Source organism: Leptodactylus fuscus, chromosome 7 (genome assembly GCF_031893055.1).
Source record: "Leptodactylus fuscus isolate aLepFus1 chromosome 7, aLepFus1.hap2, whole genome shotgun sequence".
Taxonomy (NCBI): domain Eukaryota; kingdom Metazoa; phylum Chordata; class Amphibia; order Anura; family Leptodactylidae; genus Leptodactylus; species Leptodactylus fuscus.
Genome location: NC_134271.1, coordinates 146827475 through 146849759, shown reverse-complemented (window position 1 = coordinate 146849759; position 22285 = coordinate 146827475). Strand labels below are relative to the sequence as shown.

Below are 22285 nucleotides of genomic sequence, written 5' to 3'. Positions count from 1 at the left end.
GCCGGCGCTAGGCCACTCCCCTTCATGGGAGTGCCCAAGCTGTCGGACCTGAATGAAAACTGGAGTTAGAACTTACCGATAACTCTGTTTCCATGTAATCCACCATGACGGCTACACAAGGAGGTTGACCTCTGACCCGCTATAGGGACAGGAACTGAGAGACTTGTTAAATACACCACTCCCACCACCATTCACCAGTGTTTACCAAATTACAAAGGAAATGTGCAAAATATAAACTACAGTATGCTGTCTTACATAAAGATATTAACTAGGGAGGGTAATTAGACGCCGTCATGGTGGATTACATGGAAACAGAGTTACCGGTAAGTTCTAACTCCGGTTTTCCATTACATCCACCATGACGGCTACACAAGGAGATATACCAGATTACAACTCCTAGGGCGGGATTACCTGCCGAAAGGAACTTACGTCCAAAGGCTAAACCACTTACCGAACCTAACCTGTAGTGTTTAGCAAAGGCCAGCGAACTAGCTCAAGTGGGAGCCCTGCATATCTGCTCTAGGGAAGCCTCCCGTCTCTCAGCCCAAGAGGAGGAAGCTGCCCCAGTTGAATGAGCTTTAATGTTCCCTGGCTCTGGTAGATACCTTAACAGGAAAGCCTGCAGGATTGTCACATTAATCCCCCTGCAATGGTAGTTTTGGAAGCCTTATGACCTTTATTTTTGTACCTACAAATTTAATTTAATATATTTACATCCTTTCTCCAGGAGGAGGTAGTTTCTGGGTAGGCGACCACTGCCCTTCTTACGTCCATGGCCTGCTACTCCCTCTCTTTTGAAGAAGAGGGATTTGAGCGAAAGGAGGTAGTTCTCTAACCTGCTCTCTGAGGAACTCTGACACTGCCTCCGGCATAAAATTTTGGATCCGGCCTTAAAGAATCCTGTCACTTTGATTCTAAGATAAGGTTCCCTAATAGTTAGGGCCTAAATCTCCCATAAGAGCCTCGCAGTGGAAAGAGCGAACAAACTACCTCTTCAATGTTCATGGCTTTACCTAATGGCATTGAATCCTTCATCCTTGTCCTAAGGAGTGGAATTTCTTTTTGAAACTGATAGGATAAGGATCCATAGATATATTCCTTTGCTCAGAATCCAGGAAGGATAGAATGAGAACCTTCTCTCCCTAGAAAAGATCTGGACACTGACCCCGCTGCAGAACAGGCAGAATGTATATAGGCCATTATCCGGACCTGCCCAATATCTACGAACATACCCCTTTATCCGAACAGGCATAAAGTGTAACCTACATACACTATTATCAGAACAGGCCGCCTGTATAATAACATACACTATTATCAGAACAGGCTGCCTGTATAATAACATACACTATTATCAGAACAGATGGACCTATTGTAAACCGCAGAAGACTGTAGCCGTTTGCACTGTTGTCAGAAAGGGGTTATATTCTCCAATTACTAGATATCTGACCTGATATAAGCAGGAACCTGTAATGAATATTATGTCCTTGCGCAATAGGCATATACCATTCGACAATGGTGTCAGTCCTATTATACATATTCACACACACACCGATCAATATATACCATTCCACAATGGCGTTATGTGTGCGATATACATAAGTGTGTATATATATATATATATATACACACATAACCGCATATATCTCCATACCATATACTATTCAATGATGGTGTTAAGCATGCTATATCTCTATCTGTATATATTGTTCAGTACTGATGTACTGTATCCCTTATACCATTCGCCAATGGTGTTATGCATATTATCTACACCTATCTATATACCACATAATATACCCTTCAATAATGGCATTATGTATGCTATATCATTATATACCACTCCGCAGTGGTGTTAAGCATGTTATACCTCTATGCATATATACCATTCCATACTGATGTAATGCAACCATTATATACCATTCAACAATGGTGTTATGCAAGCTATATACACATATATGCATATCTCTCTCTCTCTCTCTCTCTCTCTCTCTCTCTCTCTCTCTCTCTCTCTCTCTCTCTATATATATATATACACACACATTATATATAATTCAGAAATGGTGTTATGCATGCCATATCATTATGTACCGTTCAAAGATGGTATTGACCATGCTATAACTTTCCATATATATCATTCAATACTGGCATATTGCATCCATTATATACCATTCGTCAATGGTGTTATGTAAGCTATATACCCATACACCGTTATATATCATTCAGTAATGGTGTTATGCATGCTATATCATTATATACCGTTCAAAAAATGGTATTGAGCATGCTATATCTTTTCGTATATGCAGCAATCAATACTGGTGTATTGCATCCGTTATATACCATTCAACAATGGTGTCATGCATGCTATATATACACACACCTATCTGTAGCCGACATTATATACCATTCCACAATGGTGTTATGTATGCCATATGTGCCATGCACACATTATATATATATATATATATATATATATATATATATATATATATATATATATATAATCATTATATACCATTCAATAATGGAGTTATGTAAGCCTCATAAGTTCATCCGTATATACTGTTCAGTAATGGTGATAGACATGCTATCCCTATCTCCCCTATGGAGATCAGTACTCTGTCCATATATACCCTTCAGCAAAGGGTCTATATATGTCAGTCACCGCCTTCAGCCCTGAAGCTATACCTTTTAGCCCTGAAGCTACATAGGTTAGTAAATGCCTTTTAGCCATAAAGCTATACAGGTCAGTAAATGTCTTTTAGCCATGAAGTTATACAGGTTAGTATGAAGCTACACAAGTTAGTAAATGCCTTTTAGCCATGCGGCCATACAGGTTAGTAAATACCTTTTAACCATGCCGCCATACAGGTTAGTAAATGCCTTTTAGCCATGCGGCCATACAGGTTAGTAAATGCCTTTTAGCCATGCGGCCATACAGGTTAGTAAATACCTTTTAACCATGCGGCCATACAGGTTAGTAAATGCCTTTTAGCCATGCGGCCATACAGGTTAGTAAATGCCTTTTAGCCATGCGGCCATACAGGTTAGTAAATGCCTTTTAGCCATGCGGCCGTACAGGTTAGTAAATGCCTTTTAGCCATAAAGCTATACAGGTCAGTAAATGTCTTTTAGCCATGAAGTTATACAGGTTAGTATGAAGCTACACAAGTTAGTAAATGCCTTTTAGTCATGCGGCCATACAGGTTAGTAAATACCTTTTAACCATGCCGCCATACAGGTTAGTAAATGCCTTTTAGCCATGCGGCCACACAGGTTAGTAAATGCCTTTTAGCCATGCGGCCACACAGGTTAGTAAATACCTTTTAACCATGCGGCCATACAGGTTAGTAAATACCTTTTAGCCATGCGGCCATACAGGTTAGTAAATGCCTTTTAGCCATGCGGCCATACAGGTTAGTAAATGCCTTTTAGCCATGCGGCCATACAGGTTAGTAAATGCCTTTTAGCCATGCGGCCATACAGGTTAGTAAATGCCTTTTAGCCATGCGGCCATACAGGTTAGTAAATGCCTTTTAGCCATGCGGCCATACAGGTTAGTAAATGCCTTTTAGCCATGCGGCCATACAGGTTAGTAAATGCCTTTTAGCCATGCGGCCATACAGGTTAGTAAATGCCTTTTAGCCATGCGGCCATACAGGTTAGTAAATGCCTTTTAGCCATGCGGCCATACAGGTTAGTAAATGCCTTTTAGCCATGCGGCCATACAGGTTAGTAAATGCCTTTTAGCCATGCGGCCGTACAGGTTAGTAAATGCCTTTTAGCCATGCGGCCGTACAGGTTAGTAAATGCCTTTTAGCCATGCGGCCGTACAGGTTAGTAAATGCCTTTTAGCCATGCGGCCGTACAGGTTAGTAAATACCTTTTAGCCATGCGGCCGTACAGGTTAGTAAATGCCTTTTAGCCATGCGGCCGTACAGGTTAGTAAATGCCTTTTAGCCATGCGGCCGTACAGGTTAGTAAATGCCTTTTAGCCATGCGGCCGTACAGGTTAGTAAATACCTTTTAGCCATGCGGCCATACAGGTTAGTAAATACCTTTTAGCCATGACGTTATACCGGTTAGTAAATGTTTTTCGGCCCTGTAGCCATACAAGTCAGTAAATGCCTTGTATTCATCCAGTTAATTTTTTGCCTTTGTTCACATGTCAAAGAGCATATAACAAGCACAGCCCGGGACTCTGTAAGAACTCATTCCAAAATGGCACACCCTGGCCTACCACCTTCAGCACATATTGTTCCAAAAGGAACCACATATATCAACCAGCAATGGTGTTATGCATGCTATCAGTACATATGACTCCACAATGGGATTAACCCACACTGCAAAGCGTTATGCCTGCCAGATCTATATACACACATACATACATATATATACATATACATACACATAACAGTGTACACTATACCAACATATACACATACACCCATGCATCAATAAGCATTGGCATTATCCATATATATCATAAGGCAATGGTATCATCAGTAGCTACCATTAACAATAGTGTTATGCCTGCTATATATCACTTAGTGTATATCATCCAGCACTGACATAATGCATCCATTATATATCATTCACCCCTGGTGTTATGCATGTATACCTATCCATATGTACCACTCTGTCTTTAAAACAGCAGAATAGCCGGTTTTGATCAGGCCTCAGCCCCGACCTTACTCACCGCGCCCTTTTAGGATGTGGCAGGTGGTGATTGAACCAGGCCAAATTTTAACTGAGGCCACGCCAGACAATGTTGCACCTGTGCAAACCGTTTTGTCAGAATCCCAGCGAGCAAGGCTTCACCTGAGATAAGCCTCTCACCTTGGGCGTTTTCCCCCAGGAGGATCTGCGGGATAATCAGCAAACTGCTACCAAGGATTACTCTGTTATACACTAGGCACCCTGGGAATTTGCCTCTCAATAGAACTTTACCATCTATGCTTTCCCTGGCTAAGCTTAGTCTTTAGCTCAGGAAAAGCCTCCTATAAGCCACAAGGTCCTACCCATTCTAAGGCTTTAAGAGAAATAAACCTACTTTTCCTTCTGTCATCTAGACAGGGCACAAGGCTAGAACTGGAGGACTGGACTTCTTTGTACTGAAAAGCCTAAGTCCTCCCAAGTCGGCTTACCCCCTTAAGGGCCTTCGCCGTACTTCCTGAGCATAGGGTTTCTAGAACAGGAATGCCAACTCCTTTCCACAAAGTGGTCATTCCCTGGGAGTTTTTAATACACCCTTGTTCCTATGGGAACCTTCCGTCTCTACTTACAATTGGAGACTGGAAGCCCAAATTACACTCTGCCCCATAAAAAGGAAAAAGGGAAAAATAAATAAATAAAATTCTCAGGTACAGAGCCGCTGTTCCAAGTACTCACAACACCAAGGGAGCTGGAACAGCCAGGGGATCTGTGATCAACAGCTGTGCCTCAGAGAGCAACATGCTGGAACATACAGTGATACATCACATACCTTGCAGGAATGTCGCCTAGTTCACTCACCGCCCGGCATTCATCCCTTTTGTAGTCAGAAATTCCTTGATCCTGCAGCCTCAGCGGAAGCTGGGACGCACGCCACTGTGCCCGGCTATGTCACATCCTGGAACGCCAGTACGCCTAGGTTGGCCGTTCCTCCCCTGTGTGCTGGCCGGAGCCGGCATCCACTCTACCCCCTGCATTAGCCATAACGGACCGCTGGAAGGAGGGAGTTTTCCACCCGGGGCCAGGCCAGAGCGATACCCTTGTATCCTTAATGGCCCAGGGAGGCAGGCGCCTTTGACTACAACCGAGGGCCGGACGGTGGTAATACTTACCTATTCCCCCAGACGGAGGAGAGCCTCTCATTCCGACCCTGTGTAGGAACAGGAAACACTGGTGAATGGTGGTGGGAGTGGTGTATTTAACAAGTCTCTCAGTTCCTGTCCCTATAGCGGGTCAGAGGTCAACCTCCTTGTGTAGCCGTCATGGTGGATTACATGGAAACAGAGTTATCGGTAAGTTCTAACTCCGGTTTTCATTCAGGTCCGACAGCTTGGGCACTCCCATGAAGGGGAGTGGCCTAGCGCCGGCCTGATTCTGATTGGTTAGAGAAGCCCTCTTTTGTATAGATTATAAAGTTCAAAGGTCTTAAGCTCTTTTTTGAATAGTTAAAATAAGTTAAACATATAAAAATAAAAAAATAATTTATTAAATGAAAAGTATCATATTTGTGATAAATTTGAAGTATGTTACATATCTTTTCTTGACACATAGAATAGTTTTTATTTGGAGGTGTTCTTCTTCTTGGCTAAGAATGAATTGAATTTGTGAAAGAGTTAATGAACAGCTTTTCTCAATTTGACTAATGTGTGTTTTTGACATAAATAGAAGGTAGCACACTCTGAAGAGTTATTGAGCTTGAAAAAGTGCAACCCAGCACGCAACGGCTGTCGCTCAGCTCAGAGTGTGCCTCCTCCCGCATTGCTGTATTTTAATGGACCATTTCAAATAAAGTTTAACATTTTTTACGCATCTAGGTGAGTGCCAAGCAGTTTTTTCTTTTTTCTATTAATATTCTCTGTGAGTTTTTCCTGGCTTAGAGCACCACCGATTTTGCGTTTTTCTATCTATCCCCCGTGTGGGCTTTCGCCCTTATTTAAGTAGTGCCACCTATTCTCTGCTGTATTCACATTATCAGAAAACCTGCCGATAAAGGGGGTGCCCTGGTAGTAATGGATAAGGTAGATTACCTGGAAGAAATCAAACGTCAGCTCAATGACCCCGATACGTACCAACCATTGTCACATGACCCCACCTCAGAGATTGCTGAATTAATACGTAACACACTTTCAAGTTACTTACTTGATGGTATCATTGACACCAAGACGGTCGAGTACCTGACTAATAGAGATGAGCGAACACTAAAATGTTCGAGGTTCGAAATTCGATTCGAACAGCCGCTCAATGTTCGTGTGTTCGAACAGGTTTCGAACCCCATTATAGTCTATGGGGAACAGATACTCGTTAAGGGGGAAACCCAAATCCGTGTCTGAAGGGTCACCAAGTCCACTATGACACCCCAGGAAATGATGCCAACACCTCTGGAATGACACTGGGACAGCAGGGGAAGCATGTCTGGGGGCATCTAACACACCAAAGACCCTCTATTACCCCAACATCACAACCTAACAACTACACACTTTACACACTCAATACCACCTCTCTGACAGTAGGAAAACACCTTGAAACATGTGTATTTGGCACTTGCAGTGAGGAGAGCTTGTCACCAGCAGTGAATTTGGCCCTTGTAGTAAGTTGAGGTTGGCACCAACATTTGTTTTGAAAATCAGGGTGGATTGAGCCTCTAACCAGCAGAGTTTGGGCAAATTCATGGTGGAGGGAGCCTCTAAAAACCCCAGTTTGGACCAATTCATGGTGGAGGGAGCCTCTAAAAAACCCAGTTTGGACCAATTCATGGTGGAGGGAGCCTCTAACCAGCCCAGTTTGGACTAATTAATGGTGGAGGGAGCCTCTAACCAGCCCAGTTTGGGCAAATTCATGGTGGAGGGAGTCTCTAAAAAACCCATTTTGGACCAATTCATGGTGGAGGGAGCCTCTAAAACCCCAGTTTGGACCAATTCATGATGGAGGGAGCCTCTAAACAGCCCAGTTTGGGCAAATTCATGGTGGAGGGAGTCTCTAAAAAACCCATTTTGGACCAATTCATGGTGGAGGGAGCCTCTAAAACCCCATTTTGGACCAATTCATGGTGGAGGGAGCCTCTAAAACCCCAGTTTGGACCAATTCATGATGGAGGGAGCCTCTAAAAACCCCAGTTTGGACCAATTCATGGTGGAGGGAGCCTCTAAACAGCCCAGTTTGGACCAATTCATGGTGGAGGGAGCCTCTAAAAACCCCAGTTTGGACCAATTCGTGGTGGAGGGAGCCTCTAAACAGCCCAGTTTGGACCAATTCATGGTGGAGGGAGCCTCTAACCAGCAGAGTTGGTGGAAATCAGGGTGGAGGGAGCCTCTAACCAGCAGAGTTGTGGGAAAGCAGGGTGGAGGGAGCCTCTAACCAGCAGAGTTGGTGGAAATCAGGGTGGAGGGAGCCTCTAACCAGCAGAGTTGTGGGAAAGCAGGGTGGAGGGAGCCTCTAACCAGCAGAGTTGTGGGAAAGCAGGGTGGAGGGAGCCTCTAACCAGCAGAGTTGGTGGAAATCAGAGTGGAGGGAGCCTCTAACCAGCAGAGTTGGGGGAAATCAGGGTGGAGGGAGCCTAGTATTAGCAGAATTGTGCAACGCTTATGGTGGATGAGTATGGGGATGCGGAGGAATTGGAGAGGTTGAGTACAGACATGGAGTTTCATGTTGGGGTGCTTTACACAGGTGGGTACAAAAATGAAGGCTCTATCCAGTGGTGGTTCATTTTTATCAAAGTGAGCCGGTCGGCACTCTCAGCTGACAGACGGGTGCGCTTGTCAGTGATGATGCCACCGGCTGCACTGAACACCCTCTCAGATAGGACGCTGGCGGCAGGACAGGACAGCACCTCCAAGGCATATAGGGCAAGTTCAAGCCACAGGTCCAACTTTGACACCCAATACGTGTAGGGCGCAGAGGGGTCGGCGAGGACAGGGCTGTGGTCGGAAAGGTATTCCCGCAACATGCGCCTATACTTCTCATGCCTGGTGACACTAGGACCCTCCGTGGCGGCACTTTGGCGAGGGGGTGCCATCAAGGTGTCCCAGACCTTAGACAGTGTGCCCCTCGTTTGTGTGGACCGGTGAGAACTTGGTTGCCTACTGGAGGAACTGCCCTCCCTGCCGCCAACGTCACATGCTGGAAACATCTCCATCATATTCTGCACCAATTGCCTGTGGCAAGCATTGATGCGATTGGCCCTCCCCTCTACCGGAATAAAAGACGAGATGTTGTTTTTATACCGGGGGTCAAGGATAGCAAAGATCCAGTACTGGTTGTCCTCCATGATTTTGACAATACGCTTGTCGGTTGTAAAGCATCCCAACATGAACTCAGCCATGTCTGCCACAGTGTTAGTTGGCATGACTCCTCTGGCCCCACCGGAAAGTTCAATCTCCATTTCCTCCTCATCCTCCATGTCTACCCATCCGCGCTGCAACAATGGGACGATTCGAAGTTGCCCGGAAGCCTCCTGTATCACCATCACATCATCGGACAACTCTTCTTCCTCCTCCTCCTCCTCCTCCTCCTCCATTAAACGCAGTGAAGCGGACAGATGTGTGGACCTACTCTCCAGCTGTGACGGATCGGATGCTATCCCTAACTCCTCTGTGTGATCTGAGTTATCCCTGATGTCAATCAGGGATTCTCTCAGAACACACAAGAGCGGGATTGTAAGGCTCACCATCGCATCCTCAGAGCTCACCCTCCTTGTGGACTCCTCAAAGACCCGTAGGATGTCACAAAGGTCTCTCATCCATGGCCACTCATGGATGTGAAACTGAGGCAGCTGACTTTGTGGCACCCTAGGGTTTTGTGGCTGGTATTCCATCAAAGGTCTCTGCAGCTCAATCACTCTATTCAACATCTGAAACGTTGAGTTCCAGCGTGTGGGGACGTCGCACAAAAGCCGGTGTTGTGGCACATGCAGGCGTTGCTGGAGAGATTTTAAGCTAGCAGCGGCTACTGTCGACTTGCGAAAGTGGGCGCACATGCGCCGCACTTTCACCAGTAGCTCTGGAACATTGGGGTAGCTCTTTAGGAAACGTTGCACCACTAGGTTGAAGACGTGGGCCAGGCATGGAACATGTTAGAGTCCGGCAAGCTCCAGAGCTGCTACCAGGTTCCGGCCGTTATCACAAACGACCATGCCTGGGCCCAGGTGCAGCGGCTCAAACCATATTGCCGTCTCATCGAGGAGGGCATCCCTCACCTCGGAGGCAGTGTGCTGTCTGTCCCCCAAGCTGATCAGCTTCAGCACAGCCTGCTGACGTCTACCAACGCCAGTGCTGCAACGTTTCTAACTCGTAGCTGGGGTCAATCTAACACCGGAGGAGGAGGCGGTGGCGGAGGAGGAGGCGGTGGCGGAGGAGGAGGCGGTAGAGGAGGAGGAGGAGGGGGGTATTCTTCTCGTGTCCCTGCCAGGAATGTTAGGCGGGGAGGGGTCGGCGGGGAGACGAGGTACACCGGGCCAGTTTGGGAAGCAGTCCCAGCCTCAACTACATTCACCCAGTGTGCCGTCAGTGAAATGTAGCGTCCCTGTCCGCATGCACTTGTCCACGCGTCGGTGGTCAAGTGGACCTTTGTGCAAAGCGCGGAACTAAGGGCCCGCCTGATGTTGAGTGACACGTGCTGGTGCAAGGCGGGGACAGCACACCGGGAGAAGTAGTGACGGCTAGGGACGGCATAGCGAGGTGCCGCAGTTGCCATCAGGTCCAGGAAGGCGGGAGTTTCAACAAGCCGGAACGCCAACATCTCCTGGGCCAGCAGTTTAGCAATGTTGGCGTTCAAGGCTTGCGCGTGTGGGTGGTTAGCAGTGTATTTCTGCCGCTGCTCCAATGTCTGAGAGATGGTGGGTTGTTGTAAAGAAGCGCCTGATGGTGCCTTTGATGGTGCAGGAGAAGGAGATAAGACAGGAACAGGGGAGGATGAGGAAGAAGTCAACAAAGTGGCGGAGGCAGATGAAGTGGTGTCCTGGCTCGTCCTCTGGAGTGCATCGCCAGCACAGTCAGCAGTGGCAGTGGCAGAGGCAGAGGCAGTGGCAGTGGCAGAGGCAGTGGCAGTGGCGTGAACGGCAGGCGGCCTTTGTCCTGCCGTTGCTGCCTGCCACTGATTCCAGTGCTTGGATTCCAAATGACGGCGCATTGAAGTGGTGGACAGGTTGCTCTTCTCAGAGCCCCTAATCAATTTCGAGAGGCAAATTGTGCAGACAACACTATATCTGTCCTTGGCGCATTCCTTGAAAAAACTCCACACCTTCGAGAAACGTGCCCTCGAGGTGGGAGTTTTTCGGGGCTGGGTACGAACTGGAACATCTTGGGAGATTCCAGGTGTGGCCTGGCTTCGCCTAAGCTGCTGACCTCTGCCTCTGCCTCTAGCTACCCTTTTTGGTGCTGCACCTGCCTCAACATCCACACTACTTTCCCCGCTTGACATCCCCCCTGTCCAGGTCGGGTCAGTGTCCTCATCATCCACCACTTCCTCTTCCAACTCCTGTCTCATCTCCTCCTCCCGCACAATGCGCCGGTCAACTGGATGCCCTGACGGCAACTGCGTCACATCATCGTCGATGAGGGTGGGTTGCTGGTCATCCACCACCAAATCGAACGGAGATGGAGGAGACTCTAGTGTTTGAGCATCTGGACACAGATGCTCCTCTGTTAGGTTCGTGGAATCGTGACGTGGAGAGGCAGGTTGAGGGACAATGAAAGGAGCGGAGAACAGCTCTGGGGAGCAGGGACAGTTGGGGTTATTGTTCTGTGAAGCTTGGGAATTTTGGGAGGAAGGAGGACAAGACTGTTGGGTAATAGGAGGAGAGGAGGCAGAGTCTGACTGGCTGCTGGACAATGTGCTGTAAGCGTTCTCTGACAGCCATTGCAAGACCTGTTCCTGGTTCTCGGGCCTACTAAGGTTTGTACCCTTCAGTTTAGTTAATGTGGCAAGCAACCCTGGCACTGTGGAGTGGCGCAATGCTTGCTGCCCCACAGGAGTAGGCACGGGACGCCCTGTGGCTTCACTGCTACCTTGCTCCCCAGAACCATTCCCCCGACCTCGCCCACGGCCTCGTCCACGTCCCTTTCCGGGAGCCTTGCGCATTTTGAATTCCCAGTTAGAAATTGGCACTATATACCAGTAGCAAAAATTGTGGGTGCACGTAACCCCAATATATTCTTTGAATTCCCAGTCAGACAATGGCACTATATACCAGTAGCAAAAATTGTGGGTGCACGTAACCCCAATATATTCTTTGAATTCCCAGTCAGACAATGGCACTATATACCAGTAGCAAGAAATGAGGGTATTTATAACCCCAATATATTCTTTGAATTCCCAGTCAGACAATGGCACTATATACCAGTAGCAAGAAATGAGGGTATTTATAACCCCAATATATTCTTTGAATTACCAGTCAGAAACTGGCACTATATGGCAGTAGCAAGAAATGAGGGTATTTGTAACCCCAATATATTCTTTGAATTCCCAGTCAGACAATGGCACTATATACCAGTAGCAAAAATTGTGGGTGCACGTAACCCCAATATATTCTTTGAATTCCCAGTCAGACAATGGCACTATATGGCAGTAGCAAGAAATGAGGGTATTTGTAACCCCAATATATTCTTTGAATTCCCAGTCAGACAATGGCACTATATGGCAGTAGCAAGAAATGAGGGTATTTGTAACCCCAATATATTCTTTGAATTCCCAGTCAGACAATGGCACTATATACCAGTAGCAAGAAATGAGGGTATTTGTAACCCCAATATATTCTTTGAATTCCCAGTCAGACAATGGCACTATATACCAGTAGCAAGAAATGAGGGTATTTATAACCCCAATATATTCTTTGAATTCCCAGTCAGACAATGGCACTATATACCAGTAGCAAGAAATGAGGGTATTTATAACCCCAATATATTCTTTGAATTACCAGTCAGAAACTGGCACTATATGGCAGTAGCAAGAAATGAGGGTATTTGTAACCCCAATATATTCTTTGAATTCCCAGTCAGACAATGGCACTATATACCAGTAGCAAGAAATGAGGGTATTTGTAACCCCAATATATTCTTTGAATTCCCAGTCAGACAATGGCACTGTATACCAGTAGCAAGAAATGAGGGTATTTATAACCCCAATATATTCTTTGAATTACCAGTCAGAAACTGGCACTATATGGCAGTAGCAAGAAATGAGGGTATTTGTAACCCCAATATATTCTTTGAATTCCCAGTCAGACAATGGCACTATATACCAGTAGCAAAAATTGTGGGTGCACGTAACCCCAATATATTCTTTGAATTACCAGTCAGAAACTGGCACTATATGGCAGTAGCAAGAAATGAGGGTATTTGTAACCCCAATATATTCTTTGAATTCCCAGTCAGACAATGGCACTATATGGCAGTAGCAAGAAATGAGGGTATTTATAACCCCAATATATTCTTTGAATTCCCAGTCAGACAATGGCACTATATACCAGTAGCAAGAAATGAGGGTATTTATAACCCCAATATATTCTTTGAATTACCAGTCAGAAACTGGCACTATATGGCAGTAGCAAGAAATGAGGGTATTTGTAACCCCAATATATTCTTTGAATTCCCAGTCAGACAATGGCACTATATACCAGTAGCAAGAAATGAGGGTATTTGTAACCCCAATATATTCTTTGAATTACCAGTCAGAAACTGGCACTATATGGCAGTAGCAAGAAATGAGGGTATTTGTAACCCCAATATATTCTTTGAATTCCCAGTCAGACAATGGCACTATATACCAGTAGCAAAAATTGTGGGTGCACGTAACCCCAATATATTCTTTGAATTACCAGTCAGAAACTGGCACTATATGGCAGTAGCAAGAAATGAGGGTATTTGTAACCCCAATATATTCTTTGAATTCCCAGTCAGACAATGGCATTATATACCAGTAGCAAAAATTGTGGGTGTATATAGCCCCAATTCTATTGCTAGGGGACTTGCAGGGTATTTCTGAGGTGAAGGTGGGGGGGCACACCGTTGGAACGGGGATTTGGGGTGTATATATGGGGTATACGGGAATACACTGTCAGTGTGTTCCATTCAGGATCCTGGGAAAGCTGGGTTGCGGCGATTGAGCCCGTCAGTGCCACGTTACACTGACAAGCTTCTTCCTGGAATTGAAGTTATATGTAAGCCCAATATATTCTTTGAATTCCCAGTCAGACAATGGCACTATATGGCAGTAGCAAAAATAGTGGGTGTATATAGCCCCAATTCTATTGCTAGGGGACTTGCAGGGTATTTCTGGGGTGAAGGTGGGGGGGCACACCGTTGGAACGGGTATCGGGGGTATATATCGGGTATACGGGAATACACTGACAGTGTATTCCATTCAGGATCCTGGGAAAGCTGGGTTGCGGCGATTGAGCCCGTCAGTGCCACGTTACACTGACAAGCTTCTCCCTGGAATTTAGCTCTTACAAGAGCTGTTGGTTGTCTTCTCCTTCCTATCCTAGCCTGTCCCTGCCTACCCAGAATCTAAGCCCTAGCTAGCTGGACGGAAACCTCCGTCCCCGGTGAATTGCAAGCTCAGAATGACGCGAAGCTGGGCGTCGCTGTTCTTTTAAATTAGAGGTCACATGTTTTCGGCAGCCAATGGGTTTTGCCTACTTTTTTCAACGTCACCGGTGTCGTAGTTCCTGTCCCACCTCCCCTGCGCTGTTATTAGAGCAAAAAAGGCGCCAGGGAAGGTGGGAGGGGAATCGAGTAATGGCGCACTTTACCACGCGGTGTTCGATTCGATTTGAACATGGCGAACAGCCTAATATCCGATCGAACATGAGTTCGATAGAACACTGTTCGCTCATCTCTACTGACTAACCATCACCCGATTACCCCGATTTTTTACACATTACCCAAAGTTCATAAAAACCTAAATAAACCCCCTGGAAGACCAATAGTGGCCAGCACTGATTCCATCTTACCTCCATTGGCCAAGTTCCTAGATAAAATCCTTACTCCATTTGTACGTACCACCACCTCCTTCCTTCTGGATACTTCCCACTTCATGGAGACATTGAAGGGTATATCCCCGTGCCCCAGTAACTCCTTTCTAGTATCATGGGATGTAACCAGCCTCTACACATCTATCCAACATGACAAAGGGATTCAGGCAGTCAGACGTTTTCTCCTTTCTAATAATATCACTGGTAGGCACTTAGATTTATGCATTGATCTACTACACATAATTCTCCATAACAACTTTTTTCTGTTTGGGGATGATCTGTTTCTACAAGTCCATGGTACAGCAATGGGCTCTAATGTAGCCCCACCATATGCTAATATCTTCATGCATATCTTTGAACTAGATCACATATATCCCAACATTTTATTTCAACAACACTCAGTATACTGCCATCGTTATATTGACGATATCTTTTGTGTCTGGAATGGCCCTTTGGATACTTTACTTTCTTTTCATGATCATCTTAACAACTTATATCCTGAATTGCAATTCACTATACATTATGACAAATTTACACTTAATTTTTTTGATACCTGGGTCCTCAAAAACCCTGTGGGTCTTATAGACTTTGATCTTTACACTAAACCTACAGACAGGAACAGCATACTGTCCTATACCAGCAACCATCCCCTGATCACCAAAAGATCGCTCCCTATCTCACAATTTGAACGAGTTAAGCGGATCGTTACTAATCCGCAGACTCAACAACAACGTCTAACTGAGATGTCCCAACGCTTTGCAGAAAGAGGCTATCCCACCAAGATACTGAATGAGGCCCTTGCTCACAGTCTCAATAGGGACAGAACAATCCACCCCACTAACAAAAGAATCCTGTTTGTTCAGAAAGTCCATCCTATTTCACACAAAATTAATGGTATAGTACGGAAACACTGGCCCATCCTGGGTAGAGCACTGCCTGATGTGGAGGAATTTAACCCCTTAAGGACACAGCCCAAAAGTATGTTAAGGACCAGGCCTGTTTTTTCAAAATTGACATGTGTCACTTTAAATGGCAATAACTTTGAGACGCTTTAACTTACACAAGTGATTTTGAGAATGTTTTCTCGTAACACATTATACTTCATGTTAGTGGTAAACACTAATCAATATTTTTGTATTTACTTATTAAAAAAATAGGAAATTTGATGGAAATTTGGAAAAAATTCCAATTTTCAAAATGTGAAATTCTCTGCTTTTCAGGCAGATAGTCATACCACCCAAATACATTAATAAATATTATCTCCCATATCTCTGCTTTATATCGGCATCATCTTTTGATTGTATTTTAATTTATTTTGAACGTTACAAGGTTTACAAGTGTAACAGCGATTTTCCAGATTTACAAGAAATGTAACTGTTTGTTTTGTTTGTTTGTTTTACACACTTTATTTATTTTATTTTTTTTAACTTTTTTACATTTGTGCTGTAAGCACACTAGAACCTGCGATCAGAGAGGATCGCTGGTTCTATACTAACTATAGACTTGCAATACACGTGTATTGCAGTCTATAGAGGAAGCTAGCTATGCAGATGCATAGACTAGCTTTTTCTCGTCCCAGCATCCAAGGGGTTAACCCTCCCCCCATCGGAGCTCGGTCCGATGGTGGGAGGGATTAAGGAGCAGCGTGTAGCTGTAAATTACAGCTCACACAGACTCCTTAGGCAGCCGGCAGCATGATTTATAGCCCGGCCAAAACCCCTAGGGTGCCATGATCACTATGGATCATGGCACCTTAAGGGTTAAACAGCGGGGGGTCGGTGCAATCACCGTCCCTGCTGCTACAGGGGAAGCCTGGCTGTCAGATACAGCCGGCCTCCCGTGGAGATCGCACGGGCTCTGCTTCTGAGCCCGTGCAATCTCAATCACGTACAGGTACGTGGGAATGCGGGAACTAACCACATTCCCTGACGTACAGGTACGTGATTTAGCGTTAAGGGGTTAAACATCCTCCGCTTACTAGCTTTAAAAAGGAAAAGAACTTAAGGACTCCTTGGTAAAAGCGGATTTTGGTAATACAAGCAAAGTGTTCAGACAAACATTTTTATCAACTGCCAGAACAGGTACTTACCTGTGCCTACATTGCATCCAATGCTCTGCGGTAATTAAAGGGGACCATTTCACACATCCCCACATGAGACGACGGTTTCCCATCAAGGACTTTTTCACCTGTGACTCTTCCTTTGTGGTATACTTACTCAAGTGTCCCTGTGGCCTACTCTATGTAGGCGAAACCACGCAGCATATATGTGACCGAATTTCTAAGCACAAGTCCACCATCAGAACAGAAACCATGTGGATTCTCTTCCGGTACCGGCCGATTCCAACCAAGCACGGCACAATGTGGCACAATTACGTTTCCAGGTAATAGAGCACATTCCACAACCACGAAGAGGTGGCAATCGGATAGCCATCCTCAAGCAGCGGGAATCCTTTTGGATCCACACACTTAACACTATTGAACCTATGGGACTCAACCGAGCATATGACCGAACTTATACATATTGACAGCTTGTCATATGTGTGATGAGAATATTGACCTCTTATGATTACTGTTACCTCTTTTTGGATTATGACATTGTTATACTTCAACATGTGATCTGTTTAACCCAATTCTCTGTATCTCCTTAGGTTGATGTGGACCCTAGCTTTAACTATATATGCTGTATACCTAATTATACGATTACTTTAACATATCCTTTTATTTTTTTCTCTACAGACGAAATGACTACCCCTCGCCTACAATGGGTATAATACAGATATATGGTAGCACAAGATAGTTTGTCCCCCTCTTTATACTACCTGTTCACCATTTCCGGCCTCTGTATTCCACTTTGTAACTCGTTTTTATGCTATGCTCTGTTCCCCTCTTTCTCCTTTTTTTTAGTCTTATCTTACTTTATTTCTTTTCTTTCACTTTATCGTCCCTTTTCCCCCCTGACCTATCACATTCGGCCTGACATCCCCATTTTATTCATTTACATCCATTCATTTTTTTTACATTGTTCATCCCCCTTTTTGGAACGCATTTGTGGTGGACACGACGTTATCCCCCGTGACGTCATTTCCTGTGATGTCCATATTCCTCTACATTGGTGACATTTCTCATTTCACTTATTATTTCTCCCGTGTTCCCTTATCTACTCTGCTTATCTGTTTCACTTTTTTTTTTAAACATATCTCATCAACATATACTTCCTCCCTTTGGAATGCATATCCCTCCTACTTCCTCCCTTTGGAATGCATATCCCTTCTACTTCCTCCCTTAGGAACGCATATCCCTCCTACTTCCTCCCTTTGGAATGCATATCCCTCCTACTTCCTCCCTTTGGAACGCATATCCCTCCTACTTCCTCCCTTTGGAACGCATATCCCTCCTACTTCCTCCCTTTGGAACACATATCCCTCCTACTTCCTCCCTTTGGAACGCATATCCCTCCTACTTCCTCCCTTTGGAACGCATATCCCTCCTACTTCCTCCCTTTGGAACACATATCCCTCCTACTTCCTCCCTTTGGAACGCATATCCCTCCTACTTCCTCCCTTTGGAACGCATATCCCTCCTACTTCCTCCCTTTGGAACACATATCCCTCCTACTTCCTCTCCATTTCGCTACCGCCACTTCACTTCACTTCATTTCTTGTGATGCTACCTCTATCTGCCCCTGGTTATTGGGCTTCTATTTGCACGCCCTGACACTTCTCCCTGCTATGCACTAGGTAAGCTTTATTTTTATCATGTCTCTCACTCCTTGCTACCCAGGTTTCCTATTCTCTAATCTCCACCATTGTTTTCACATCTTTGCACTTTGCTTTATCTATTTACTCACACTAAGTCCATCTTATTTCATACATTTCCAGCCATCTGTTTGTTTTACCCCCATACACTATATCTATCTACTTTCTCTACACACCATCTTATATAGCTGCATACAGGCTCGGACTGGCCCGCCGGGTAACCGGGGAATCCCCCGGTGGGCCTCAAGCCTTGACTGAAAGTTTAGATTTTTACCAATGCAAATGCATTGGTCGGGGCCTGATCGGGATGTCCAGGGGCCCCCAACCGGGCACCTGGCCAATGCATTTGCCTCCACACACAGGGGCCCCCATTAACTGATGCTGAAGCTGTACACATCGGAGGACAGCATGTGTATCTTCAGCATCAGCTAATGGTCGCTTCCTTCACTTACCTGCAGCTGCTCTCCTGTGAGGTCTCCCCTGCTGCCGGAACGCACTTCCTCCCCCCCCCCCTCCTCCTCACACTGAGTCCTCTTACATCTCAGCGTGTGGGGAAGACAGGAGCCGTCTGCTGCAATGGTGAGTAAATTATTTTGGTAAAATCTGCATGTTTGATATGTATATATGTGTACATTTGTGTAAAGTATGTGTCTTGTATACTGTGTGAGTACTGTATGTTTGTATACAGGTATGTGTGACTATATACAGTATGCTATAATAATGTGTATGTATATATATATATATATATATATATATATGTGTGTATATATAGTATTCATACAAGTATATATATGACTTATATATGGTATATGAATGTATATAAATGTATATGTGCTATAGTATTGTATATGTGTGTGTATATATGGTATATGAATGTATATAAATATATAAATGTATATGTGCTATAGTATTGTATATGTGTGTGTGTATATATGGTATATGTATAAGGCCTGGTTCACATCTGCGTTCAGTGATCTGTTTGGGGAGTCTGCATGGGAACCCCCTCCCCCCCCGAACGGATTACCAAAAGCATTAGCAAGCGGTGTGCAGTGAAAGTACGCGGACCGCATAGACTATAATGGGGTCCGTGTGCTTTCCACGCGGTGTCCGCACGAGTCATGTGGACGGGAAAGTAGATTGTGAAGTACTTTTCTGTCTGCATGTTCTATGCGGACACCACACGGAAAGCACATGAACCCTATTATAGTCTGTGTGTGCTTTCACTGCACACCGTCTGCTAATGTGTTCAGTAGTCTGTTTGGGAGGGTCCCCATGCGGACTCCCCGAATGCATTACTGAACGCAGTGAGTGCAATCCCATCCACACATTGTAGAAAAACACACACGGCGGACACACTGCCATTTCCAAAACTGTTGTGATTTTGGAAATTGCAGCATGTCACTTATATCTACAGAAACACCTGCAGTTTCCCTATAGGTATAAGGCTAAGTTCACACGGGGATTTTTGGTCCGGAACCTGAGGCGGTGCACTGCACCGGCCTCCAGTCACGCACTCTGCTTCAGATTAGGCCCAATAAATGGGCCTAGATGGGAGGAGGGAGTGTCTTCAGGCTGAATCTCGCTTCTTTTTCTGGGAGCCGGAACAAACTGGCTCCTAGAAAAAAGAACTGACCAGCTTCCATTGATTTCAATGGGAGCCGTCTTTTTGGTCAGGATTTTGAGGCAGATACGGCCTCAAAATCCTGACCAAAAATCCCCGCGTGAACCCAAAAGGAAACAAAGTCCTCAGAGGAAACCTCTGCGGAGTTTCTGCAAAAGCACTGCAGGACAAACTGATGTGTTGCCGCCGGGTTTTTTCCCGCAGCGCTTTTTGCTTTGTCTTGCTACATGGGGCTTTAGCCTGTCGCTAGGTTCACACTAGCGTTCAGCAGTCCGTTCTCAGCTTTCCGTCTTCTGCATGTAGAAGACGGAAAGCTGTCAGACCGGATGCGGTGGTGTGCGTTTTATGCTCTCAGCCGCAAAACCGTTTTTTTTTAAATCGGACACAGAGTACTGCATATCCAACCCTGTGTCCGATTTTAAAAAAACGGTTTCGTGGCAGAGAGCATAAAACGCTCACCGGCGCTCAAAGCCGGACATCTTTCAAACCCATTCAAATGAAAGAGTCCTGCAGGTTTCCGTCTCCTGCCTCTGTTTTGTGCAGGAAATGGAAACCTGCAGAACGGAGACCGGGCGCAGATGTGAACGAGCCCTAAGGCTGAGTTCACACGGAGTTATTTGGTCAGGAATCCACCTCAAAATCATCCTCCAAAAAGCCTCCCAATAGAACCAAATTCCTGACCAGAAAACTCTGTGTGATCTTTTTTTCTGTAGTAGCCACAGACATTGTGTTTCTGCAATGTGAGGTTTGAGGTATTTATGGCCTATCCTGAGTATAGGCCATAAAGAAGATTAACCCTGGACAACCCCTTTAATATGCCCCACACAGTGTAACATCCCCCTTCTGCACAATATGTTACCCCGTCACTGCTCCCACACAGTATAATGGCCCCATCACTGCTCCCCATACATTACAGGGGACCAGTGAAGTGGCCATAAAATATTTGGCCCAGACAACCCCTTAAAACAGGTTGTCTATAAACTGGAGTGATCACTGTGGTGGCCGCCAGGGAGGTGTAAAAATAAATTTTTTTTGAGAAAAAAAAAGCCTTCTCACCTGTCCCCAGGACCCCATTGCCCCCGCCTGTGTCTGTTTGGTCTCATGGCTTCATTTCTGGAAATCCTGTACCTAATTGGTCTCAGAATCACATGAGGTGCAGGACTCAGGGGTGAACCTGCCCCTCTCGCCGCCCGAAGCGAACGAGAGAAAGCCGCCCCCCGCGAGGGGCGGGGTTTAGCGGAGGGGTGGGGTTTAGCGGAGGGGGCGTGGCTTAGCGCCGTTCACAGGCATGAGAGTAGGCCTGCTCTCTGCCTGAGTGTGAGGGGAGGCTGCCGGAGCAGCGCTGCTTCAGCGGCCTCCCCAATCCACCGCTCCGTACTAAGCCAGTCCAGGACAGCTTGTCCTGGACTGGCTTAGGTAAGAAAAAATGCCGCCCTCCCTGAGGCCCTGGCATAGCGCCGCCTAAAGCGCTCGCTTCAGGTCGCCTCATGGGAGGTGCGGCACTGGCAGGACTCCCAGAAAGTAGTGCCAGTATGAGACTGAATGGACACTGGCTGCGGACAACAGAGCGCCAAGGATAGATGAGTATGCTTTTTTTAATTTATTTTTTTATTTTACACCTCCCGCCCACCATATGAGTTGCTCCAATTGCTGGACAACCACTTTAAAGGATTTATCCATCTTTCTAATATTGATGGTCTGTCCTTAGGATAGGCCATCAGTATTACATCTGTGATGATACAACAGCCTGGACCTCTGCAGATCAGCTTTTTCCAGGACACTTCAGCTATGGGTAATGGTAACATTTCTAGGAGCCATGCTGTTCACTTGCCATACAGGCTGTAGCAGTAGGTATATGTAGTGCACATGGTATAGTGCGTGAGTAGCATGGCTCCCAACATGTTATTACCTTTAACCGCCCTGTCTCGGTACCGTTGATCTGCAGTGTCCTGGCGGTGGGCCCCTAGAAACAATTCCACTGGTGGGCCCTAGACATCCCAGTCTGACCCTGGCTGCATACCATGATTTTTACCCTGCTGCATACTACCCAACTACATATCATGATTTTCACCTTTGTTCTGTAGTTACACTGTTACTCCTTTCTTATACTTTTGGCATAACATAGTTCTCCTGGTTTCCTCTATATGTTTATGTTTGTTTCCTATTCTTTGTCTCTTCATTTTCTCATTACGGTTTTCATGTATATTGTATATCTATTGATTTTCTATATAATA

General features: G+C 45.6%; 1 protein-coding gene across 3 annotated transcripts in view; it reads left to right on the top strand.

The window, feature by feature from the left end:
* The window catches only part of LOC142214296 (NACHT, LRR and PYD domains-containing protein 12-like), a 398233-nt gene that overhangs the window by 203423 nt on the left and 172525 nt on the right, over positions 1–22285 (top strand). For 2 of the 3 annotated variants that reach the window (XM_075283206.1, XM_075283205.1), the window contains exon 1: positions 18321–18412. The exons of the other annotated variant lie outside the window; for it this stretch is intronic. The gene's annotated coding sequence lies outside the window, so the exon portion shown is untranslated. Of the gene's footprint in view, positions 1–18320; positions 18413–22285 lie in introns of those variants that run through there. 3 annotated transcript variants of the gene reach the window in all.